We start from the raw sequence: 22,680 nt of genomic DNA, 5'->3' as shown, positions 1-22,680 counted from the left end.
ACACACACACACACACACACATATATATATATATATATATATATATATATATATACATATTTATAAAATTTGTTTTTCTCTCTACACACAGACACACACACACACACACACACACACACATATATTTATTTATTTTTTTTGCATTTGTTGACTAGGAAAGTCTGGCTGAGCATAGAGTCCCCTTTTCAGTGGAGGCCTGGGGACAAAAGCTCCAAATAATACATGTTGGATAAAGATTTATACATAGTGTAGAAAAAATAGCATTTTGCAAGTGTATAATTAGTCTAATAAAGACATTTTGTAAATGTTTATACATGATATAGAAAAGTCATTCAACTGTATTTTGAAAAGTCTGTATTGTAATGGAATCATTGCAGCTAGTACAAGACACAGATACAGCTTATTGTTTTGAGCAAAGGAAGATGATGAGCATAATTCAATATACAGACATACATTTCAGCATACCTCTCAACTGTACTGAATTTCTTGTTTTTTACTGGTTTTGAGGTCCAAATAATGGGGTGCCATGGTTCCCGAGTGGCACCCCTTAATTTCTGAATTTCCTAGCCTTTTTTTTTTATTTTGTTTTTGCTGGTTTGAGCTGATGTCGTCACGTGCATGATGATGTCAGCTCCATGAGCAGCCTGTCAGAATTGAGTTCAAGGGCTCAACATGCAACGTGCAAACATTTCCAGCAAGCTGCGAGGCTGTTAATGGTGGTTCCAGCCCAGGAACAGAACAAACTTAGAAGGGAATGGTTACACTGCCAAGGACAGAGGTATTTTATTTTATTATGCTGCTGCCGAGCTGCTTGTGTAATTATTTATTGAGCCAAGCTGCCTTGTTACACTGCTGAGGATTAGCTGTAGTTATTCTGCCAAGGAGTTTGTGGCTGGTAGTTATTCTGCCAAGCTGCTTTATTATTATTATGCATGTGCAAGCATTTCCAGCAAGCTGTGAGGCTGTTAATGGTGGTTCCAGCCCAGGAACAGAACAACTTAGAAGGAAATGGTTACACTGCCAAGGACGGAGATATATGCTGCTGTCGAGTTGCTTGTGTAATTTGTGGTAGTTATTCTGCCGAGCTGCTTTATTATTATTAATATGCTGCTGCCAAGCTGTGTGTGTGTGTGTGTGTGTGTGTGTGTGTGTGTGTGTGTGTGTGTGTGTGTGTGTGTGGTACAAGTAACAAGAGCCTAAAGTCCCCTACCCACCACCAATTGTGAAACCTTTTCAGATTTTTGCCTGTTGTGTTCCTCATGAAATCTGTGGTTTTCTGGATTTCTGTGGCAAATCAGTGAAGGATTGAATTGTCTACATAATGACAGGCATTTAAATGGTAACACAAGACCTTTTAATCTAGCAATTTTCTGAGTTTATACGATCAATATTTGAAATTTGCCCCCCCTATTTTTGGGGCTGTATTCCCTCATTATTGGTTTTGTCCAGGTTTTTTGTGCTACAAGGTTGTGAGCTATGGTGAGAACTGAATTCACTAAATTATAGCCATTTAAGTTTCAGTCTTCCAGTCTCTCAAGAAACTGCTGATTTGGCATAGTGGTAGGGTGCTCTGACTGTAGTGCACATGTTCCTGGGTTCAAGACTTTGCAGTAAAATGCATGGTGGTGACACATTTTATTCTAGCAACTTTCCAAGATTATACAAGCAATGTTTAAAATGTGTCCCTGGTTTTGGGGCTTTTGTCCTCCCCCAATAAATTTTGGCTTTTTTCAGATTTCTTGTGCTGCAAAATTGAGAGATACAGTTGAGTGTCGAGTGGATTTTACAAGGAACTGAGAGTTTCAGGGGAAAAGAAGTTTAGTGCTGCTTATACTGAGTCTCCTTGCATTGTTAATAGCATAACAGGTTAAATACTTGCTTTTGATACAGAAGGTTGTGGGTTCTACTCCCACAGTAGATAGATGCATTGCTGATACTGTACTGTGTTGTACTTTTAAAGGGGGGGGGTGGATGCTGCAGTCCTGAGAATGTCCTCTTTGGTGGCGATAACTAGTAACTGACTTTCGGCTTTTCCCAGTTAGGGGTCTCCACAGTGGAACTCTGGTCCACCCATGATTGGCAGTGGATTTTTACAGTGCTGAGTTGCCAGCCCGATGCCCAACCTTCAACGATGGCATGCCCATTCATGCTTGCACCTACCTGCATGTCTTTAACATCACTTGACTGCGGGGAGAACATGCAGACTCCACACAAAAGGCGCCCCAGCTGAGAATTAAATGGGAGAACCTCTTGCTGTGAGGCAACAACGCTAACCGCTGCACCACCACAGCTCAACGGCGATAACTTGTAACTATGGACCTGTTATCAGTCTGTCATCCATTCCCTACTGCAATATTTCTAGTTTATCATTTTTTAATGTAACATAGCGTAGGCAATTTATTCTTCAAGGGCAACAGGCACTTTATTTGTAGATGAAGCAATGAAATATAAAGTTGTTTACTAGCAGCAACCTCTTCATTAATTACAGATCTCTTGAATGTGGAATTATTTAGGTGACTCTTACGTCTGCAGAGATTGTGCATATTTATTGTTACTGGTGGATTGTAGAAGTGTGAGTAGACTGTTTATGATGGAAATGTTCTGAATTGGGCAGTTTTGTCATTATTGGTACATGCATTTTGTTTCATTGTTTACTGGAAAAATGTTCAAAACAATAAATTTAAAATGCCCTCTAACAACTGTACTGTATTATACAAGGAATATAATTTAATACAATCAGGAAGGTGTATCAAAGAACACATGAATGTTTCGTGTGCAAGGGACCTGTGATTTGAAAACAGCCCAAAGGTAATCTTTATCTGCCACTGGCCAGATGTATTTTCTTTGAATGTGGGTTTCAATGCTGTTTCAATGAATGTGAGTTTCAAGGGCAGAGAAGTTTTAATGCTAAGTTTATTTTCATTGTGAGACTATAGTGCTTTGTTTAGCAAATGTCTATTAGTATTTGTGTTGTAAAATGTAAAATAAAACTTTTAAATGAAATCCAAATCATCGTAGAAGTAAAGCAGTATACACATTACAGTGTTTATGATAAATAGGGTGAATTAGCCAAGTAATGGGACATTGAAATCACTGCAGGGGGAGAGGGCTATATATGGGGAAGCCCCATTCGACCATGATTTTGTGAGGGGGTGGCAAAGACAGCCCCAGGTGGCACAAACTGTAGCTACGCCACTGATCAGTAGGCCATGAAGAATGACTTTTGGAGGTCCTAGCAAACTATAATATTCTTTTGCTAAGATTAGAATACTGCCTACCATTAAATGCCCTACTTTTACCATAAAACCCACATATTGCAAGTCACTGAAAACAAAATCCTAAGGTTCATCATCTTCTCCCTTCCCGGTGAACATACATCATTGCTACATATTTAAAAGAAAATGGTTACGATTTACTTCAGGGTCTAGGTGTCTGGGGCCATATTTTGATTGTCATTTCTTCAGTTTGCATTTGAAAGTTGATATCCCACAATTTCATTGGAGTGGGTGGGGTTACATAATTATGTATGCAAATTTTATCTTAATTAGCGTATATATTTGTATCTATTTTTCATGGGCCTTTGTCCAGATTGTTGATGTTTCCAGGTTGAGACGTATGCATTTCAGTGGGCCAGTAGCTGTACACTTCAGTAGGCAGTTTCATAATAAAGACATAAAGTAGACATAAAGGTGCAGAAAAGCGGCATCCTTTTAAGTTTTATTTTTGCTAGTCAGCTGGTGCAGTAGAGTAAAGACTGATCGAAGAAGGAGAAGGACTAGAAGTGATTGAAAGAATGAAGAAGGAAGAAATGGAGGAAAGCTTCTGTAGATGACTAACTAGGATGAAGTGAGTGGGAAAGTGGAGTGGGGGTAGTAGTCAGGTAAGTTGAGTGGGTGGGTGTATAGAGAAGGGTTGTGAGAAAATGATGAGAAGGAAGTAGTTAAAGGGTAGAAAGAAGTGAGGAACTATGGTTTAGTCTAGGGGTACTTATCTAGTGTTAGTGCAGGGGCAGATCCAGATTCTGCAGGTGTGACGTTAGCTTTTGTTTATCATGTTTGAGATGTTCTATTTTTAGTGAGAGAGGTCTGGTGTTCCATGCTTTGGTGGCATAGTTTGAGAACAGACTGCCTGCCGTTGCATTGTTGGATTTCCTGGTGTGGAGGAGCAGCGTTTGGGTTGAGTGAGGGGGCTGTTTGGTTTCTATGGCTGGATTAGAGTTGACAGAAACAGTTTGTAGATTTATAGATGAAATTATGAGTAGTCGCAAGTTGGGAGTAAGATAGTAAATGGGATAGTTTCAAACAGTTTAGTTCTTTGAGTGCTAGGCAGTTTTGTGATTTTTGTGGGTGATTTACTACAAACTTTGTTACTTTGTGATAGCAGAATTTGAGCTTTGAGAGCTGATAGACTTGTAAGTTGGTGAAAATGGGAGCTGAGAAGGGAAGGGAAGAGAAGTGTTGGGAGTAGTATTGTGGAGGCCAAGGGTTTTCTAGTTTGGTCAGTGAGGAAATTTATGACTGTATATAAAGAATCTAATTTTTGGTGAATTTTCTTTACTGTATGTTGGAGGTAGTAGTAAAATTTTAAGTATCATCTGCACCACTAATACATCTTCACCGTGTGTGTCTGTGTGTGTGTGTGTATATATATATATATATATATATATATATATATATATATATATATATATATATATATATATACATGGATCCATGTCAGATCCACAAAAACACACATAACCGATGACCGGATCACAGAGACGAGATCGCAGACACAACACATCCCTGACAATGGTAAGTATATGTTTTACAGAACAGAATGTATTCCCATGTCCACAATACAGTTAAAAAACAAAAATAAACATGTGTATAGCAGGGGGGCAAGCCCCCCTGCACCCCCAAACCCACCCTACATAAATATACCAACTCTGAGATCACACCACATTGTGGAAATGGGAATAAATCCCATTTCCCACTACTCACTATTGTCGGGGATGTATTGTGTCGGCGATCCGGTCATCTGTTGTGTGTTGTCATGGAACTGATAGGTTCCCCTAGATATATATATATATATATATATATATATATATATATATATATATATATATATATATATATATCTGTGTGTGTGTGTGTGTGTGTGTGTGTGTATTAACACAAACACACACACACACACACACACACACACACACACACACACATACACATATAAATATATACAGGTATATATATTGCTTCAGTGTATTTCAGCTGGTCTTTTAAATCTATGCCACAACATGAACATTATCTACCTAAATTGTAATCACAGTTCTGTGGCATTCCACCTAATAACATATCTTTGAGACACTGAGTAATACTGCTGTAAATGTGACTCTTTGTGGGAAGAAAGTGAACAGTTTTACCAGATTATTTTATGATGATACATTTAAAAAAGTAAAACAACAAGACATAAAAATATGTAACAAAAATATACTAAAACACTTACACAGTACAAATGATCATGTGTTTGGGCTCTTGTTATAATTCCAAGGATCATAACTGAGATACTCAGAATGATAGACTGTAGCAGTGAAACTTGGGGTGCATGATAAATCTGAAGCTTCAGTACCTCAGAGTATTTCCCTGCATACCATTCTCAGTATTAGTGCATATGTTTGCTGTGTGGTCTGCGGGGATGAACCCCTAACTATGACCCAAATGATTCTGTTTCTGCTAACAGCCCAGACACTGGAAGAGCTGATGTTGGATAGATAGGAGTAACAAGGTGCTGCCTGCTCCCCTGTCTCAGTAGGGAATATGGAGTATACGCTGAGTGACAGGCTTGTTAAAGACTATCTGAATGGAAACCAGAAAGATGTAACAGGCATAAAACCAGAAGGGTGTAGGTAGGAGCTTAGGAGGTTTATGTCAATATGGAGGGAGGGAAGGCACTGCTCCCCCACAATGTTCCTACTACATGCCCACACATAGACACACATCCAATGGAAAAGTTAGAGCAGTTCACTATCTGACCACATTATGATGACTCAGACAATCTTCATCCTGGCTCCAGTTATGAGGTAGTGTACAGCCAAAGAGCCATAACACTTTCTTCAGGGAAAGTTATTACTCACCTGGTAAAGTGCTCTGCCCAATATATCCTCCAATAACACTGGTCTTAATGGAACAATAGAGAAGTGATGGGGAACTGAAGCCAGCAGCTGGTGACCCTGGCAGATAGTCCAACAAGTGAAGTTAATTTGTTGGCAAAAGGAAAAAAGTTACCATATATAAGTCCCAGAAGTATGGAGGGCATAGCATTTCACTGTTTGGGTTTTAGGGAACAGAGTGATTTAAAGGTATAGCAGTGAGCTTTGCAATTCACTGCTGTTGTGGTGAAACTACAATTTATTTTCATACATTTCCAGTGTACAGAATTAGGTTTTCCAATTGTGATGGAAACGTGTGTTTAATCTGATAAAGAGAGTATAATGACCTAAAGATTGCAGGATCTGTCAGTATCTCAGTATCAAACTCAAAATGTAGTATTTCTTCTAAGTATCCCCTAATGTGACAGCTGTCATTGTTTAGGACAAGACCAAGACTAATTTTTTGTTGTTATGTGAGCATGTATGCACATAAGTATGTATTTATTTTGTTGATTCATCCAGTCCCTTGTAAAAAGATTATCATTTTTAGCGTAAAATTGGTATTTAGAAAGATACGTAGACACTTATTTCTTTTGCTCGTTAGCCAAGATAATGTAAAAATGCATTAAAAGTGGTGTAACATTTTGAGCTTTGAAGTTCGAAACATGACTTAAAATTTTTGATTTTAACATCATAATTTAGGTAGTTTAGTATTGTTGAACACTTTCAAAACCAGATGATCTGATGTTGTCAGTTTTCATTTTGTGCTTGAATGATGGGCTCGGATCCAAGCTCTCGGATCTGACTCAGCCATTGTACAAGCTCTTGGCAACCTTTATCTAAAGTAGTCTAAAGGTAATTGAAGACAAATAATTTGTAAGTTTGAAATATACTTATCCCAAGCCCGAGAGAACAATGGACCACGTCTTTTTGCTGGAAGCGGCAAATGAGATCTGGGGTAATGGGTGTGGTGCATTCTGGGTAAGGGAGAAGCTCGAGAGTTCAAGGTTGCCACGAGTTTTTACAATGGCTGAGTAGGATTCGAGGGCTCAGATCAGTACCCAAATAGTCGTGGACAACACAGATGCAACATTATGGTAAGTACATATCTTCTTTTTCTGATGACGTTCCTGTAAATATGTGGAAAGAAAATGTTTAACTGCTATTAAATTTTTGCTTCAAGATTCATATTTTGTTGTTTTTTAATGTTGAACACTAATAATATCTATAGAATCATGTGTATTCATATGTTTAGTAACAAGATGATGCACTATATACAGTGTATAAGTTCAGTTGAGATACAATAGAATATAAAGCTTGAGCAGACCATTTTGATCCTAGCCTGTTTTATATTTACTTAAACATTTCAATGCGTGGAAATGCAGAGCAAACATTTCCTTCATTTTCTTTATATAGCATGCAAGGTATGAAGATGGGGTTGGGGATTGGTATAATGGCTAAGGTGTTTACCTAAGGGAGCATGAACATACCCGTTGGGACCTGAAAGATGGTGAACTATGCCTGGGTAGGGCCATGCCAGAGGAAGCTCTGGTGGAGGTCTGTAGCGGTTCTGATGTGCAAATCAGTTGTCCAACGTGGGTATAGGGGCAAAAGACTAATCGAACCATCTAGTAGCTGCTTCCCTCTGAAATTTCTCACAGGATAGATGGCACTCAGTGAAAGCAGTTTTATCTGGTAAAGCAAATTATTAGAGGTTTTGGGAACAAAACAATGTCAACCTATTCTCAAAATTTAAATGGGTAAGAAGCCTGACTTGCTGGCTTGGAGCTGGGTGTGGAATGCAAGTGCCTAGTGGGTAACTTTTGGAAAGCAGAACTGTGATGCAGGATGAACCAAATGCTAGATTAAGGCACCCAATGCCAATGCTCATCAGACTCCAGAAAATGTGTTGGTTGATATAGAGCCATGAAAAGCAGGACAGTGGCCATGGAGGTCAGAATTTGCTAAGATGTGTGTAACAACTTACCTGCCAAATCAACTATCCCTGAAAATGCATGAAGCTGGAGTGTCAGGCCCATACCTGGCCATTGCTGGGAGCCAAGTGGACTACACTGCGATGAGCAGGAGGGCCACTGCAGTTACACTGAAGTCCAGGGTGAAGGCCCAGGTGGAGCCACTGCACGTGCAGATCTTGGTGGTAGTAGCAGATATTCAAATAAGAGCTTTGAAGGCTGAAGTGGAGAAGGGTTCCATGTAAACAGCAGTTGAACATGGGTCAGTCAGTCCTGAGAGATAGAGGAGCACCATTCTGAAGATATGGGTGATGGCCAATGTCACCCTCAGATAATCGAAAGGGAGTCAGGTTCAGATCCCCAAATCTAGAGTGATGGAGACAGGCACCATGTGGCATCCAGTGCGATGATGCAAATGATCCTGGAGAAGCCAGCAGAGGACCCTGGGAGAGTTGTCTTTTCTTTGTGAAGGACAGAGCACCTTGGAATGGGTTTGCCCTGAGAGAGGCCCACACCCTGGAAAGCATCATGGCTCCAGTAGCATCAGGTGGGTTCTTGCCAGTCCTTGAAAATCTGGGGTAGAGAGTGTAAGTCTCATGCCGGACCATACCCATATCCACAGCAGGTCTCTAAGGTAAACAGCTTTTGGCATGTTAGAACAATGTAGGTAAGGGAAGTTGGCAAGCCAGATCAGTAAGTTCAGCATAAGGACTGGCTCTAAGGGCTTGGTCAGTTGGGCTTGGGTGTGAAGGAAGGCTGGGCACTTGCTGTGGCTGGATGAATCTTCACTCAATCACCACCACCCCCTCCTGGGAGGGCCAGGGAGATGGTGGTGGCAACTTTGGAAGTGCACCAGGCCCTTCCTGTGGATTGGCATCCCACATCTTCCGGCAGCTAGAAGCTGATTTAGAATGGGTGCTGAACAGGGAAATTTAACTGTTTAATTAAAACAAAACATTGAGAAGGTCCAAGATGAATGTTGATGCAATGTGATGTCTGCCCAGTGCAGAAATCCAGTTTAGCGAGGTTAAATGGCGAGAGTAACTATGACTCTCTTAAGGCAGTCAAATGCCTCATCATCTAATTATTGAAGCACATGAATGGATGAATGAGATTTCCACTGTCCGTACCTACTATCTAGTGAAACCACAGCCAAAGGAATGGGCTTGGCAGAATCAATGGGGAAAGAAGACCCTGTTCAGCTTGACTCTAGTCTGGCACTGTGAAGTGACATGAGATGTGTAGAATAAGTGGAATGACTTGGCCACTGTGAACTACCACTACTCATCGTTTTTTTCACTTTTCCGGTGAGGCTGGGGGGCTCTTGCTTCTGGCTGTAAGTGCCCAGGTGTCTGGGCATGACCATCCTCATGGGACAATGTCAGGTGAGGAGTTTGACTGGGCCAGTATACCTGTCAAAGAGAAATGCAGGTGTCCTAAGGTGAGTTCAGGGAGGAGAGAAACCTCCCATGGAGCAGAAGGGCAAATGCTCACTTGATCTTGGTTTTCAGTAAAAATACAGACAGTGAAAGTGGGGCCTCACGATCTTTCTGTTTTTTTGGGTTTTAAACAGGAGGTGTCAGAAAAGTTACCACAGGGATAACACCACTTTTTGAACCTTCAATGTTGGCTTTTCCTATCATTGTGAAGCGGCATTCTCCAAGCGTTTAGTTGTTCACCCACTAATAGGGAACATGAGCTGGGTTTAGACCACTGTGAGACAGGTTACTTTTACCATACTGATGATGTGTTGTTGCAATAGTAATCCTGTTCCATATGAGAGCAAGCACAGGTTCAGGCATTTGGTGTATGTGCTTGGCTGAGGAGCCAATACTGCAAAGCTGCAATCTGTGGAATTATGACTGAACACCTCTAAGTCAGAATCCCACCTAAATGTAATGATTCTGCAGCACAGCTGTTTACTAGTTGGCCAGGGATAGCCATCTGCAAGGTCAGCAAGGAGCAAGGCTTGTCACTAGTGTAGAGCACAGATGGAAGGGACTTCTTTTCTCCCACAGTTCACCAAATGTTCACAGGGAGCCAAGTGCTAAATCATTCATAGATAACCTGATTCTAGGTCAGGGTTTCATATGCAGCAGAGCAGCAAACAGCTGCAATCTAGTGAAAGTCAACCCTTGAGCCAAGCTTTTGTTGCAGGTGGATGGGCTCCATGCCTTCACGGGGGGGGGGGGGCATGTCCTCAGTCATCCTGTCCCCCTGCCTCTCACACCACTGTTCCATGTCACTGGTGACACTTTGCTCGATTGCGGTGGTAGAGTCTGACTGGGGCCACCTGATGCCAAGAGGAATGGTCCGGGCAGTCCCCAACTACAAGACTTTCCACATGGGCAGAGGTCCACCTGGTCACTCACCCTCCCATTGTCTCTCTAGTAGCTTGGTCCAGATAGCTGAAAAGTGTCTGGGCACAGATGAGGCCAAGGACAGAGGACCCAGGCTTAAGGGTCATCCCCTGTGAAGACCCCCATGACTGAGGTGAAGCAGTAGCTCCCTGGAGAGTAGGTCAGTGCTCCAGTAAGGGACTGGGCCTACTTGTTTATGAAGAGGAGGCCCTCAGAGTGTCTCGGACCCAGAACTAGTCAGGGGACTGGTTGGGCAGGATGGGCAGAAGGCCATGGTGGGAAGCCAGTTCTGTGATACTATGCCCAAAGCCACCTGTGAAGCGGAGATAGGTTACTCAGAGCATCTCAGATGCAGGGCCAGGTGATGGACTTGGCCGTCCATGCAGATGGGCCAAAGGCTATGCTAGGAAGCCAGTTCTAGGATCCCATGCCCCAGGCCCCCAGTGAAGCAGTGATAGGGCCATCAGAGCATCTCACACCTGGGGCCAGCTGACTCATCCATCTGTGCAGACAGGCTGAGGGCTGTGCCAGGAAGCCATTTCTGGGATCCTGTGCTCCCGGCCCCCAGCAAAGTAGAGATAAGGCCATAGGAGTGTGTCGGACCCAGGGCCAGCTGGGGACTTAGGGGGCCTCCTGTGCTTCACCCAGCATAGGGGGATGCCACTCTGTGAATGGCTCCACCCCAGAGGCAAGTGGAAATGAGCCAGGAGGCTTGACGCTATGCATGTTTGTCAGAGCCTTGCTCCTCAGAGGAAGGAGATAGAGGCATGCCGCATGAGGCATGAGATGCGGGGACCCAGGGCCATCCCCACTGTGAAACTCAAAGCTGTAGGTGCAAGGTAGAGGGGAGAACAGGTGGCTGAGTGGAGTTCCATGATGTGAGTAGGATTTGTGGGAAGGTCAGCTGAGAGCCACAAGCAATCCGACAAGATTAGGCAGCCAGCAGGAGACATAGAAGCAGTGGGGGCCCTGAGCAGAGACTATAGCCGGGGAAAGAGGCCTCTGGACTGGATCAGTGAAGTGGTCCACCCAGACAGAAGTCCAAAAGGAAGAGTGAGGCAGATGACAGAGGGTCCGGGACAGCTGTTGTCCATATGGGCAGCATGTGGCAATGCCCTTCTCCTGGATGGAAACTTGGATGGGAGCACTAGGAGGCGACTGGGCAGGGAGATCTGCTGCCTGGGTAGGGGCATCTGGCCATGCCCCTTGACCTGAGGACAGGAGTTGCCCAACATGGAGAGGCAGCCCCCGGGTGGAGAGAGAGAGAGAGAGAGAGAGAGAGAGAGAGTGAAGGCTGTCTGGCTAGGGGTGCCAGTCCTGAAAAATTAGAAAGTATCCCATGAGGCTCTGGATCGGTAAGTTGGGGGATTCAGACATCTGTATGAGAGTAGATGTGCCCTTTTGCAGTAGAGGGAGTGATGTGGGTCCAGTCACATCCTGCAGGTCTGCTCCTTGGAAGGGTCCAACAGCACATGTGATCTGGCACAATTAGGCAGCCTGCAGGAGTTATGGGAAGATGGGTGGAGTGGCGTGTCCATCAGAGACCTGGTCCCAGTCCTGGAGGATATTCTCTGCATGGAGATGAGGGTCATCCTTTGGGCCTCATTCTCTTCCACCCAATCGGAAGAGGTGGTGAGATCCACAGTTGGTGAGGCATGTCTGTTGCAGGCCAGATCCCGGCCCAAGAAGATTGTCACTCCTCCTCCTGGATCTTGTCCTTGTCCCCACAATCGATCAGTCTGGCAGACTGCCTCCTGTAGGCAGAGAGCCCCAGTGGTGTGGCTCTCCAAGTTACTGCAGATGGGTCAGGCTTCTTTGCCCAGAGAGCAACACAAGGGTTGCGGTACAGAGGTTGAGTCTCACCTTTGAAAGGGAAATCGGCTAGGCTTCAAATGGCCCACAAGAGCAGCTATCCTAGTACTTACCTATAAACCTATATGCAGAAAGTTAACCCACTTGCAGTGGTGATTAAATTAAAAGGGAAGCCTGTGATCACTAAGATAGATTCTAAGAGTGCTGACACAAATAATTAGTGAACTGAAATTCAGAGACATGACAATATGCTGCAAACAACTGAAATGGTACTTAAGACTTATACAGGAGCAAAATACAAATATTGGGAATGTTGATGTGAAAGTTATTTATTAGTAACAAAAGGAAGCATTAACTGTGGTAATAGCTGAAGGTGCTGGAGTAAGCTTTATGAGATAAAAATAGCTTAATGAACACAAAATCGGATAAGGTGAGGAGAAGTAAAGTCCACATGTTCCACAATGAATCTCCCCTGCTGCACCTTAGTAATCTATCCCTAACCCTAGGCCTGCCACTAGCCCTAACATGGATTTGAACTTAAAAAACGACCTTCCCATAACATTACAACTGCACTAGACAGCTGACACTCACCACACACACACACACACACACACACACACACACACACACACACACACACACACACACACACACACACACAATCTATCCCCTTGCCTAACCCATACACTAACCCTAAACCCTAACCCACACACATTCGCATTAAAACAAACAGCTCTGCACTTCCAGCTGTTGACCAAAGCAACAGTCGACCAAACACATGGCACCCATGAATGCATTCTTACAGTTTGCTGATATGAAGGAAAAAGAACACTAAGTTGAGAGTGTTTGCACCCAGAGATGAAGTATGTGTGTGGAACTACAAGCCTCTTAGCCTTGCAGGTTACCACACAGGGTTAAAGCTATGACCTTTTAACTTCATCCTGCAGTCCTGGGTTTGATTCGCTCAGTTTCAATGTGCTTACTATGAAATAGTCACTTAACTAGATGATGCGCCTGTGTTTCTTGCCCCTAGTGTGCTTATCTGTTTATCAACTACAGCTGTGGAACTCATTAGATCCCAGCAGTAGCTGAAAGTTTTTTTTAATGTATACTTTATATGATGGTCACAGATAATAATTTCTTATGAGGAAGTATGTAGCTCAAACAAGAGGAAGAGTCACAGCTGCTGTGCAGGTCTCTGGACGTGTAGATGGAATATTAATTGGGCAGCACATGCAAAACTTGCACGTGAAGAGCCTGTATTTTTGCCTGTTGTCAAAGAAAAAAAATATATATAAATATATAAATTACCTGTTGGTACCCTGCCTACACATTCTGAAAATGAAAGATATAAATCAACTCGATAAAAGACATTATTAAGTGGAACTGATACCCTTTTCTTTGGCAGGAATAAAATAGTTGTTTTCTTCATCAAAGGTCTGTCACCCTAGTCTGACCTTAGACATCAAATGTTTGTGAAGACTACATGAAGATTAATGTTTTAATCCTTAGAAATGCTACACCAGCAAAATAAATATGGTCACTGTCAACAATTCTCTTTTCAGTGATTGCATGCTCCTAGGTAACCTGCCAAGCAAGTGGTGAGATGGGCTGGAGGATAAGCCTTCAACCATTTATGTATGGAGGTTTTTCTTGGCCTAGCTCTGCACCCCTCCAAGATGATGCTACTGCGTATGCTATGCTGGCAATAGGAAGATCATGTCAAGTGTGAATCCCACCCCCAATCATGGGGGGGGGCGCTGCTATCCTCAGTGTTCTCTGTCTCCTGCCCTTTCATCATATCCTTTGGACTCCTGCCCTGTCAGAACCCACTGGATATTGCTGCAGCATATCCTGCCAGTTGCCGGAGCCACTAATCACACTTGGCTTACCTGGACAAAAAGAAAAAAAAAGTGCACAAGCTAGGCAAGGAACGCTCCACCCATGAACCAGTCAGTAAAAAGAAAAAAAGATGAGCGGACTTCTATTACTTATGCAGCAACTCCACACACTTTAATGTCACATAAAACAGGAGTGGAGACAGGTTTCCTGGGTTGAAGATCGGGTTTCTAGAAAACCACTGTTGAAGGCACGACAACTTAAGCACTGAACCTTAGACTTTTATATAATATTAGATGTATTTATTTGGAGATATTGCTGCTATATTTACATATGACTTGTTTTCACATGATGGTTTATACTTGATTTTTTTTATATATGACGTTTTCTATCTATATGATGTATTTATGAGTAAGTTTATTTTTGTATTGTTCTTATTCTCACAAAAGCAATATTAAGCAGGTTGCATTGTGCTTTTAGGTGTGTACTTAACTAATTAATTGGTGTTTGACTGGTATATATAGAGTAGGAGAGCTGTTTTTATTAGGTCTGAAGAAGCAGTCGTATTATAGACTGTGAAAGCGCTCACCCTTTTACTTGGTTTCTGTTTGTTGTTTTTGATTTTATGTGACATTAAAGTGTCTGGAGTTGCTGCATCAGCCGCTCATCTTTTTTTTTTTTTTTTACCTGGACAAATAAACTTTACTTAACTCAGAGAAATAGTCTCCTGTGTGTTATATCTCCTGATACAGACAAAACTCAAAGAAACAGTCTCCTGTGTGTTATATCTCCTGATACAGACAGACAGACAGATAGATAGATTGATAGATTGATATGGAATCCATGAATGTCTTGCAGTTTGATGAATAGCTATATTTTCACACACACACACACACACACACACACACACACACACACACACACACACACACACACACACACACACACACACACACACACCTCTTTCTCTCCATTACCTCTCAGTGCATTATTGTAGACTTTGTGCAAGGAGATCACAGATGTCATACTTTTGTAATACTTACAGCCCTGTTAAGCAACAGAAAAGAATCAATCTATAACAACTTACATAATTTACTTGTTCAGGGTACTGAAATATTACATGTTTCTGTTTACATAAACAGTGGTACAGCATGTGGCTTCCCTTCTGATACTGCATTTCCCAAATACACAACATGCTGGGGAGTTGTATTACATACTGATGGTTCACAGAAGTGCATTTATGCCGAAACACATTTTTTGGAAGCCTGGTGAGTTCATGTGAGCTTAAATGATGGAAAGCATAATGAACTGAAATTTTTTTTCTAAATTTTTTGCATGAATATCATCCCCTTTAGAATGCCTGTTATAAAATGAACCCACTGATTGATTAGAGGGTTAAATATGTTCATAGTTCCTTCTAATAGTGAAGCTGTCTAACAGATATAGAGACTCTGTTGTTTTTGTAGAATGTTTATATTTTGATATGTTCTGGGTAGTGTTTCTTATTTAATAAAGTTGCCAGTTCGGACATGTCTGGAAAAATGAAAAACTACAGCACAGGAGATCTGCAGTTCTGTCAGCATAAACTATTTGAAAACATGCTGTAAACTTTAAAATTACATTTTACTGCACATGTGAACTAGATCAGCCATATTGGCTCATATCAACTTACAACCTTTATGCCACATTTTTGTAACTAAAGGATCTAACAATAAAATAGTATCTGAAGAAAGACATGCATCTGGAGCATTTTTCCCAGGGCCTCTGCTGAAAATTGGCTTCTTTCCAAGTCAGCCTTTCCCAGTAAACAAATGTTAAATAAATAAATCAATAAATAAATAAAAGAAATAGGACACTGACTGGAGAATATACAATGTGTACATTTTTGTCATCTTTATGAACTTTTATCATCCAGAAAGAAAAAATAATATAACAAAAAGGTCCTACTATATAACTGCAGCCAGATAGCCTCTCTTTCACTCTTGAGGACTTCCATGGATTTCATATATTTCCCTGTCTTCCAGTTATGCAGGTGACCTGTTTGTAAAGGGAATCACTAGCACTAAGTTAACACCTACTGAAATGCAGTCATGGAACTAACTTATAATTTAGCAATAATCCACAACTGGGTGTGGGTCCAACAGAATTTGCCCATGGTTGATGTGGTGTGATCATGAGGGTGAAGTTCAAGTGATCAAACGAAGCCAACCATGGATAAATCCTGTGATACCCACACCCAAGAAAGGATTATTCTTATTATGCAATAACATTACTTAAAAAAGAAATTACTTAACTTTTGTTAAATAATGTGATTGTGTAACAGAACTTAAGTGCTCTTCTGCCTTGAAAACTGATGTATTATGCATGTTTATGGCACATACAGCGTCATGCATGTCCAGTGCATCAGTTCAATTACAGAGGCAAAATGGCAAAGGCAGCATCTCTGTCACAGTGTTTTTTTCTGTCTGTGTAGCACTGTCTCTTTTATCAGAAAAGTCCAACTTGGAACAAAGCCAATTTTCAGCAGAGACCTGGGGAGACAATGCTCCAGATGTATGTCTTTTGTAATGTGGGAGGAAACCCACACGAATGCAGGGAGAACATGCAGATTCTGCACAGAAGGCAACCCAGCCAAGAATTGAACTGGAGAACCTCTTGCTGTGTGGAAACAACACTGCCACTGCACCACTGTGCCGTAGCACTATCTCTGTAGTACTGCCTCTGTCTCTCTCTCTCTCTTTTTTTTTCTCTTGTTGCTGGGTTGTGTTAAAGCTGTTTTGTTGAAAAAATAACAAAATTGTTATGTCTGGCATTACTGAACAGAAATCATCATACAATTTGAAAATTTTACGAGGGACAGGGCAGAAATATAAAGAAAATCAGGGACATTACACAAATCTTTGGACAGTTAACAAGTATGGTTATCATATTGCCAGTAAACATACTTGTCAACTTTTTAAATGTTTTTTTAGAACATTTCTATTTTTGTCATATTTTGTGCTGTTCCTAGTTAAGTATGGTAAACATGGTTATAAAGGCTATATCTTTGCAAAGTCTGGATGTTTAAGAATACTTGAAAAGTTAGAATTTTTGCATTTTGATTTACAGTGGGCACACTGTTTGAGCTGTTCAGTCAGTGTGCACATTTTTAAAGAATGAGCCTTTAATGGTTAAAGGTTTAATGAATTTAAGTATTAGAAATGACATTATAGTGAAACAAGCTGATAAAGGAGGTAGACTTGTTATTGTGAATGTTGAACAATGTAATACATCAGTGCATAAACTTCTGTGCAGAGTCTGCATGTCCTCCCTGTGGTCGTGTGGGTTTCCTCCGGGTGCTCCGGTTTCCTCCCACATCCCAAAGACATGCTGCAGGTGGATTGGACACTCTAAATTGGCCCTAGGTGCGAGTGTGTGTGCCTTCTGTGGAAGGTTGGGTGCCAGACTGGCAACTCGACACCGTAAAACTCCACTGCCAATCATGAGCGGACAAGGTGATCCGCTGTGGCGAACCCTAACCGGGAAAAGCCGAAAGAAGAAGAAGAAAGAATGCATAAACTTTTATTGGATGAACAAACTTTTAAAAAGATTGATGTATTTATGTATAATAACATAGTTTACATGGTTAAGTCCTTTTTATATGAGTTACTAATGGAAATGAGTATTACCCCAGAGATGATCCGTAGATAAAGCAGTCCCTGCAAGTACGGCAACTGCACAGCTCCAAAAAGACCTTATAGCAGTACAAAACACTGAGAGCTAGCAGATTGTAGCATAAGGAATTTATTGCAAATACTAGCTCAACAGCATAATAAAAAGAGACAAAACAGACCGGTTTCGGCTGTAAAAATTACAAAGCCTTCTTCAGTGCAGTAAAGACATATACACTTGTTCTCCTTTTTATAGGCAACCACTAGATGAGGCTCCAAATTAGTGAATTAATTAACCATACCAATTAAAGATATTCATTAAGCCCTGGTGAAAACAAATCCCTCAGTTTGATAATCCATTTCTTCTCTTTATTATTTAGAATATGATGCCAACTTGTTTTATTTGTTCTCTGTCCAATAATTCTGTCTATCACAGTAAAGTTAAAGGATGCATTCCTTTGTACCTCAGTGTGCTTGTATAGAACATTTGTGAGCTTCTTCTTCTCAAATAAAACAGGTTGGCATCAGATTCTAAATAATAAAGAGAAGAAATGGATTATCAAACTGGGGGGGGGTTTGCTTTCACCAGGGCTTAATGAATATCTTTAATTGGTATGGTTAATTAATTCACTAATTTGGAACCTCATCTAGTGGTTGCCTATAAAAAGGAGAACAAGTGTATATGTCTTTACTGCACTGAAGAAGGCTTTGTAATTTTTACAGCCGAAACCGGTCTGTTTTGTCTCTTTTTTATTATGCTGTTGAGCTAGTATTTGTAATAAATTCCTTATGCTACAGTCTGCTAGCTCTCAATGTTTTGTACTGCTATAAGGTCTTTTTGGAGCCATGCAGTTGCCGTACTTGCAGGGGCTGCTTTATCTGTGGATCATCTCCCTTCCTTCCCTTGCTGTTGGTCTGTGGCAAGCTGTGCATCAGGCACAGCTTAAAACCTGATGAGGACTTATTTCGAGTGTATCACTGGTGAGGCTCATTATATTGGTTTATTCCTTCCAGTTTGGTGTATTTTTTATGCCATTTCGTCTGAATCGCTATTTGAGTGACTACAAATAAGGTTATATGCCTTCCTCTTAAGTTTAAACTGTATTGCGGTTATCAGGACATCAGGTGCTGTCTAAAGAAGGGCTGCAACAGGTCTGTCACACAGTAAAGGAATCTGGTACCTTTACAGCCATAATTCTACAAGTGAACATCTAATTATATCTTCTTGTGCATACAAAGGGCTTTCTGCAGGTTACACTGGACATTTGAACAGTATTTTGTCACCAATGTATTGTGAGTAGTACATTTTTACTGCTTAATCCTTTTTTGGCAATTAACAAAAGGTGGGTTCATTAACGTCAGGGAATCCACTTTGACTTTACCTTTTTGCTTTTCAAGCTGCTTAAAAACTGCTTTGTACTCTCGGAGCATTGGGAGCCATTTTCTGGACTAGTTTTTGCTCACTTTGGGGCATGTGCTTGATACTATTGTGTAGTTTTGGTGAAAAACTAATGTATTGTATGTAGGACTTGAGCAGCTTTGATGCAGGATACATTTTGGATTATTACTATCAGGGAATGCATTTTGCTTCATTTTTATGATATATATATATATATATATATATATATATATATATATATATATATATATATATATACATATATGAATAAGTGAATACACAAGGGTCGAATGGTCACCATCTCTTTGGATTTGGCTATAGTTCATTCTTTAGCACAGGAGGAACATTGGGAACTGATTTGATGAACAGTTAAGGGTGGAATCAGCAGTAAACTGTTGCCAAATATCAGATTGGATTTGGATTTACAGTTCCAGAACTTTATACTAGTTTTTTGAGGCCGAAGTATGCAATTTGGTTCATCATTGACAAATTTAGCTATGGATATTTAGGTGGACTATGATTTTTTCACAAATTTGTTTTTGAGTCAATTATACAATAATTTTTACTTGGGATTATTTTTCTAATTTTTAAGTATTAAACTGTACTTTATTAGTTTACATGATCAATGTGGATTAGTTCAACTGTTGTTGGGAATAATTTTGATTTCATGAACATATTTGCGGTAGGTTAACCAGCTGGGTTATAATACCTGTGTAATAAGCAATGCCTAACTTTTCAGGACAGGATTTTTAATATATTTACAGCAGAATTTATGACTTATTGCTATATATATATATATATATATATATATATATATATATATATATATATATATATATATTAGACATTAACTCTAGCATTATTTGTGCTTTGGGACTGTGGATTTTTGAATCTGTTTTATTAGGTTAATAATTGTTACACCATTTAGAAGTCACTCATCTCCTCTTTGTGTACTTTATATAACTTTTAATTAACTGTTTGGTGTTTAGGAATCTACACCCAATATTACATGTATATATTACTCTGGGACCTATCTTTGCATATTATAACAATATTCCCTATTTGGGTTCTGTCTATTTATGACTCAACCTTTGGGACCTTGACACTAAAGATTCTTCCTTATTAGGAACGAGCTATACCAAACGGTAAAATCCTTGGCAGGAAGTATATTCACATTGGTAGGGTCAATTTTATTATTATTATCAATACCTATTTAACATTTGGATGTTGGACATATGACTATTGTTATCAGCCTTGTTTGATCCATGGTCTGGTTTCTTTTGGATGGCAACAAATATTCATGAGCGGCAAGGGCTGTTATAGTTCATGATTGATATTATGGTGGAGATTATGGATATGTGGACTATGGACTTAGCACTGCTTAAGAATAAACGTCAGTAGTTTTCTGAGTGAGTTAATAGCAGGGGCTAATATTGTCCCAAGTCTTAGTAAATGTTGGATATTTATATGAACACTTTATAATTGCAGAGTCACCGACTGGATTGGTTTTGATAATTGAATGTTGAGACCTAGTACTGCTTAAAACATATTTATTGAGGAGCAGGGGCTAATATTGTCCACACTCAACCATTCTTTTATTGAATTGGTATATAAACATAGCATTGCTGTAAAGGTTGCCTATTGTTTCAAAACCTATATGACAAGAATTTTTGAAATAACAGTATAGGACTTTTTCTTGACCATTGGATCAAGCTTAGGCTTTTGGTTACTCCAATTGGAGTATTTGTCATATATTCATAGTTCCAACACCTGTTGTTAGTATAGGGGACAAATATTATTTACTACAAGTGCTGATTATTGACCACCAATGGATCTTACTATCCTGTTGCAGGGTTTATGCTCAGACAGGGATGATGTGGCCATTTTTGGCCTAGGCAATACAATTAATCAAAATGGGCCTGAGGATTTGGCTTTGGAAATTACATGTGAAGCACAGTTTCTCAAACTAAATAAGAGCATGAGGTCCCTTTGGACCAATGTATGGCATTCTAAGCTCTTTAAGGCATACCTAACCAAGGGCATTTCACCAAGGGGGCTGAGGGTATGTATACAGCCACTGGTTCATAATATTGACGCAATCCTGACAGAACAATTGGCTTTGGCTCAACAAAGAGCTTCCATGGGTTTTGTGGAGATTTTAGCCTCTCATTACGAGAACTATTGGTAAGGATATATCAGAAATCACCCAAATGTGTGTGGACATTCAGAAATTTGAAGGACAAGAATCCTATAACACTGGTCTTAGGAAACGTAGGCAGGATCTTTTAACCCTGGAGCAGTAATTGAAAGACAGGAAAATAAGAAAGTTCTACAGGGATCTAGGTGACTATGAGAGTGGGCATCCCTTTTCCAGTAATAAGCACGTCAGGTTCGCACAAACACATAGGAAGGTGGTGGGAGGGTAGCCTAATGGTTAAGGTGTTTGCCTTACAAACACAAGGTGCAGGGTTTGAGTCTCACAAGGGATAATTGGCTAGGTTTAAAATAACTCACAAGGGCAGTTAGCTTAGTACCAATCTATGAACCTATGAAAAGGAAAGGACCAAGGTCTATTTTAAAGAAGCCTTCCTCATCCAGCTATGATACTTCTGGTGAGGAGTCCTCATCAAGTTTAGAGCCTGATGCACAGCATCCCCCAGATTCCTCAGCTTCTAAATGAAGCAATGCACAGATCCCATTGGGGCATTGCTGAAACTGATGGTGCAGAAATAGAACATAACAATGTACTGAATATCTCATCCACCCCTTTGTCACCCACCCAAGTTAAAATTTTGAATAAAGGTCTTAATTTTATACCTGACTTTTATGTGTCTGAAGATACATTTGCACAAGATATTCCCTCATTTTGTAGATTACTTAACCTGAGATTATTTTTTCAGACAACACCTAATCCTGAATCGCAAGATGGTTTCAGATACCACAAATCTAATTTTATGCCACCAATGCATCATAATGTGTTAATGTTTCAGAATTGTATTCTCAAAGATCTGCATTTTCACTTTAGGGATTTCCTTGCCAACTCAAACAATCTCTCAAAGATCGAAATGGGTCTATCCATGAACTAGAAACAAACTATGATTTGGCAATATTGTCTACAGATAAGGGTGGGACAGTAGTTGTACAGGATTGGACCCAATGCAACACAGAAGCTGTGAGACAGCCAACGGACAGTCATTACTATATTCATTTGACATTGGACCCAACTCCTGGTTTCGAGAAACAAATCAATCAGTTTTTGGCATCCGCCAAGAACAAGGGAATCATCACGGACAACACATTACATCACCTTATGGTGCCCGACTCTTCCAGTCAGTATATATATTTTCTACCCAAAATACATAAGAATTTATAAAATCCACCTGGTAGACCTATAGTTTCAGGTAGGGGTTCTGTCACTGAACCATTATGTCAGTTTCTGACACGGTATCTTAAACCACTTCTGAAATGGGTTAGGACCCATATCCAAGACACTATGGAATTCCTTAAAGTTATTTCTGAG

The sequence above is a fragment of the Protopterus annectens genome, chromosome 17.part0, assembly GCF_019279795.1.
Source record: "Protopterus annectens isolate FY-2018-M chromosome 17.part0, PAN1.0, whole genome shotgun sequence".
Classification (NCBI taxonomy): Eukaryota; Metazoa; Chordata; order Ceratodontiformes; family Protopteridae; genus Protopterus; species Protopterus annectens.
Note: the sequence above shows the minus strand (reverse complement) of the source record.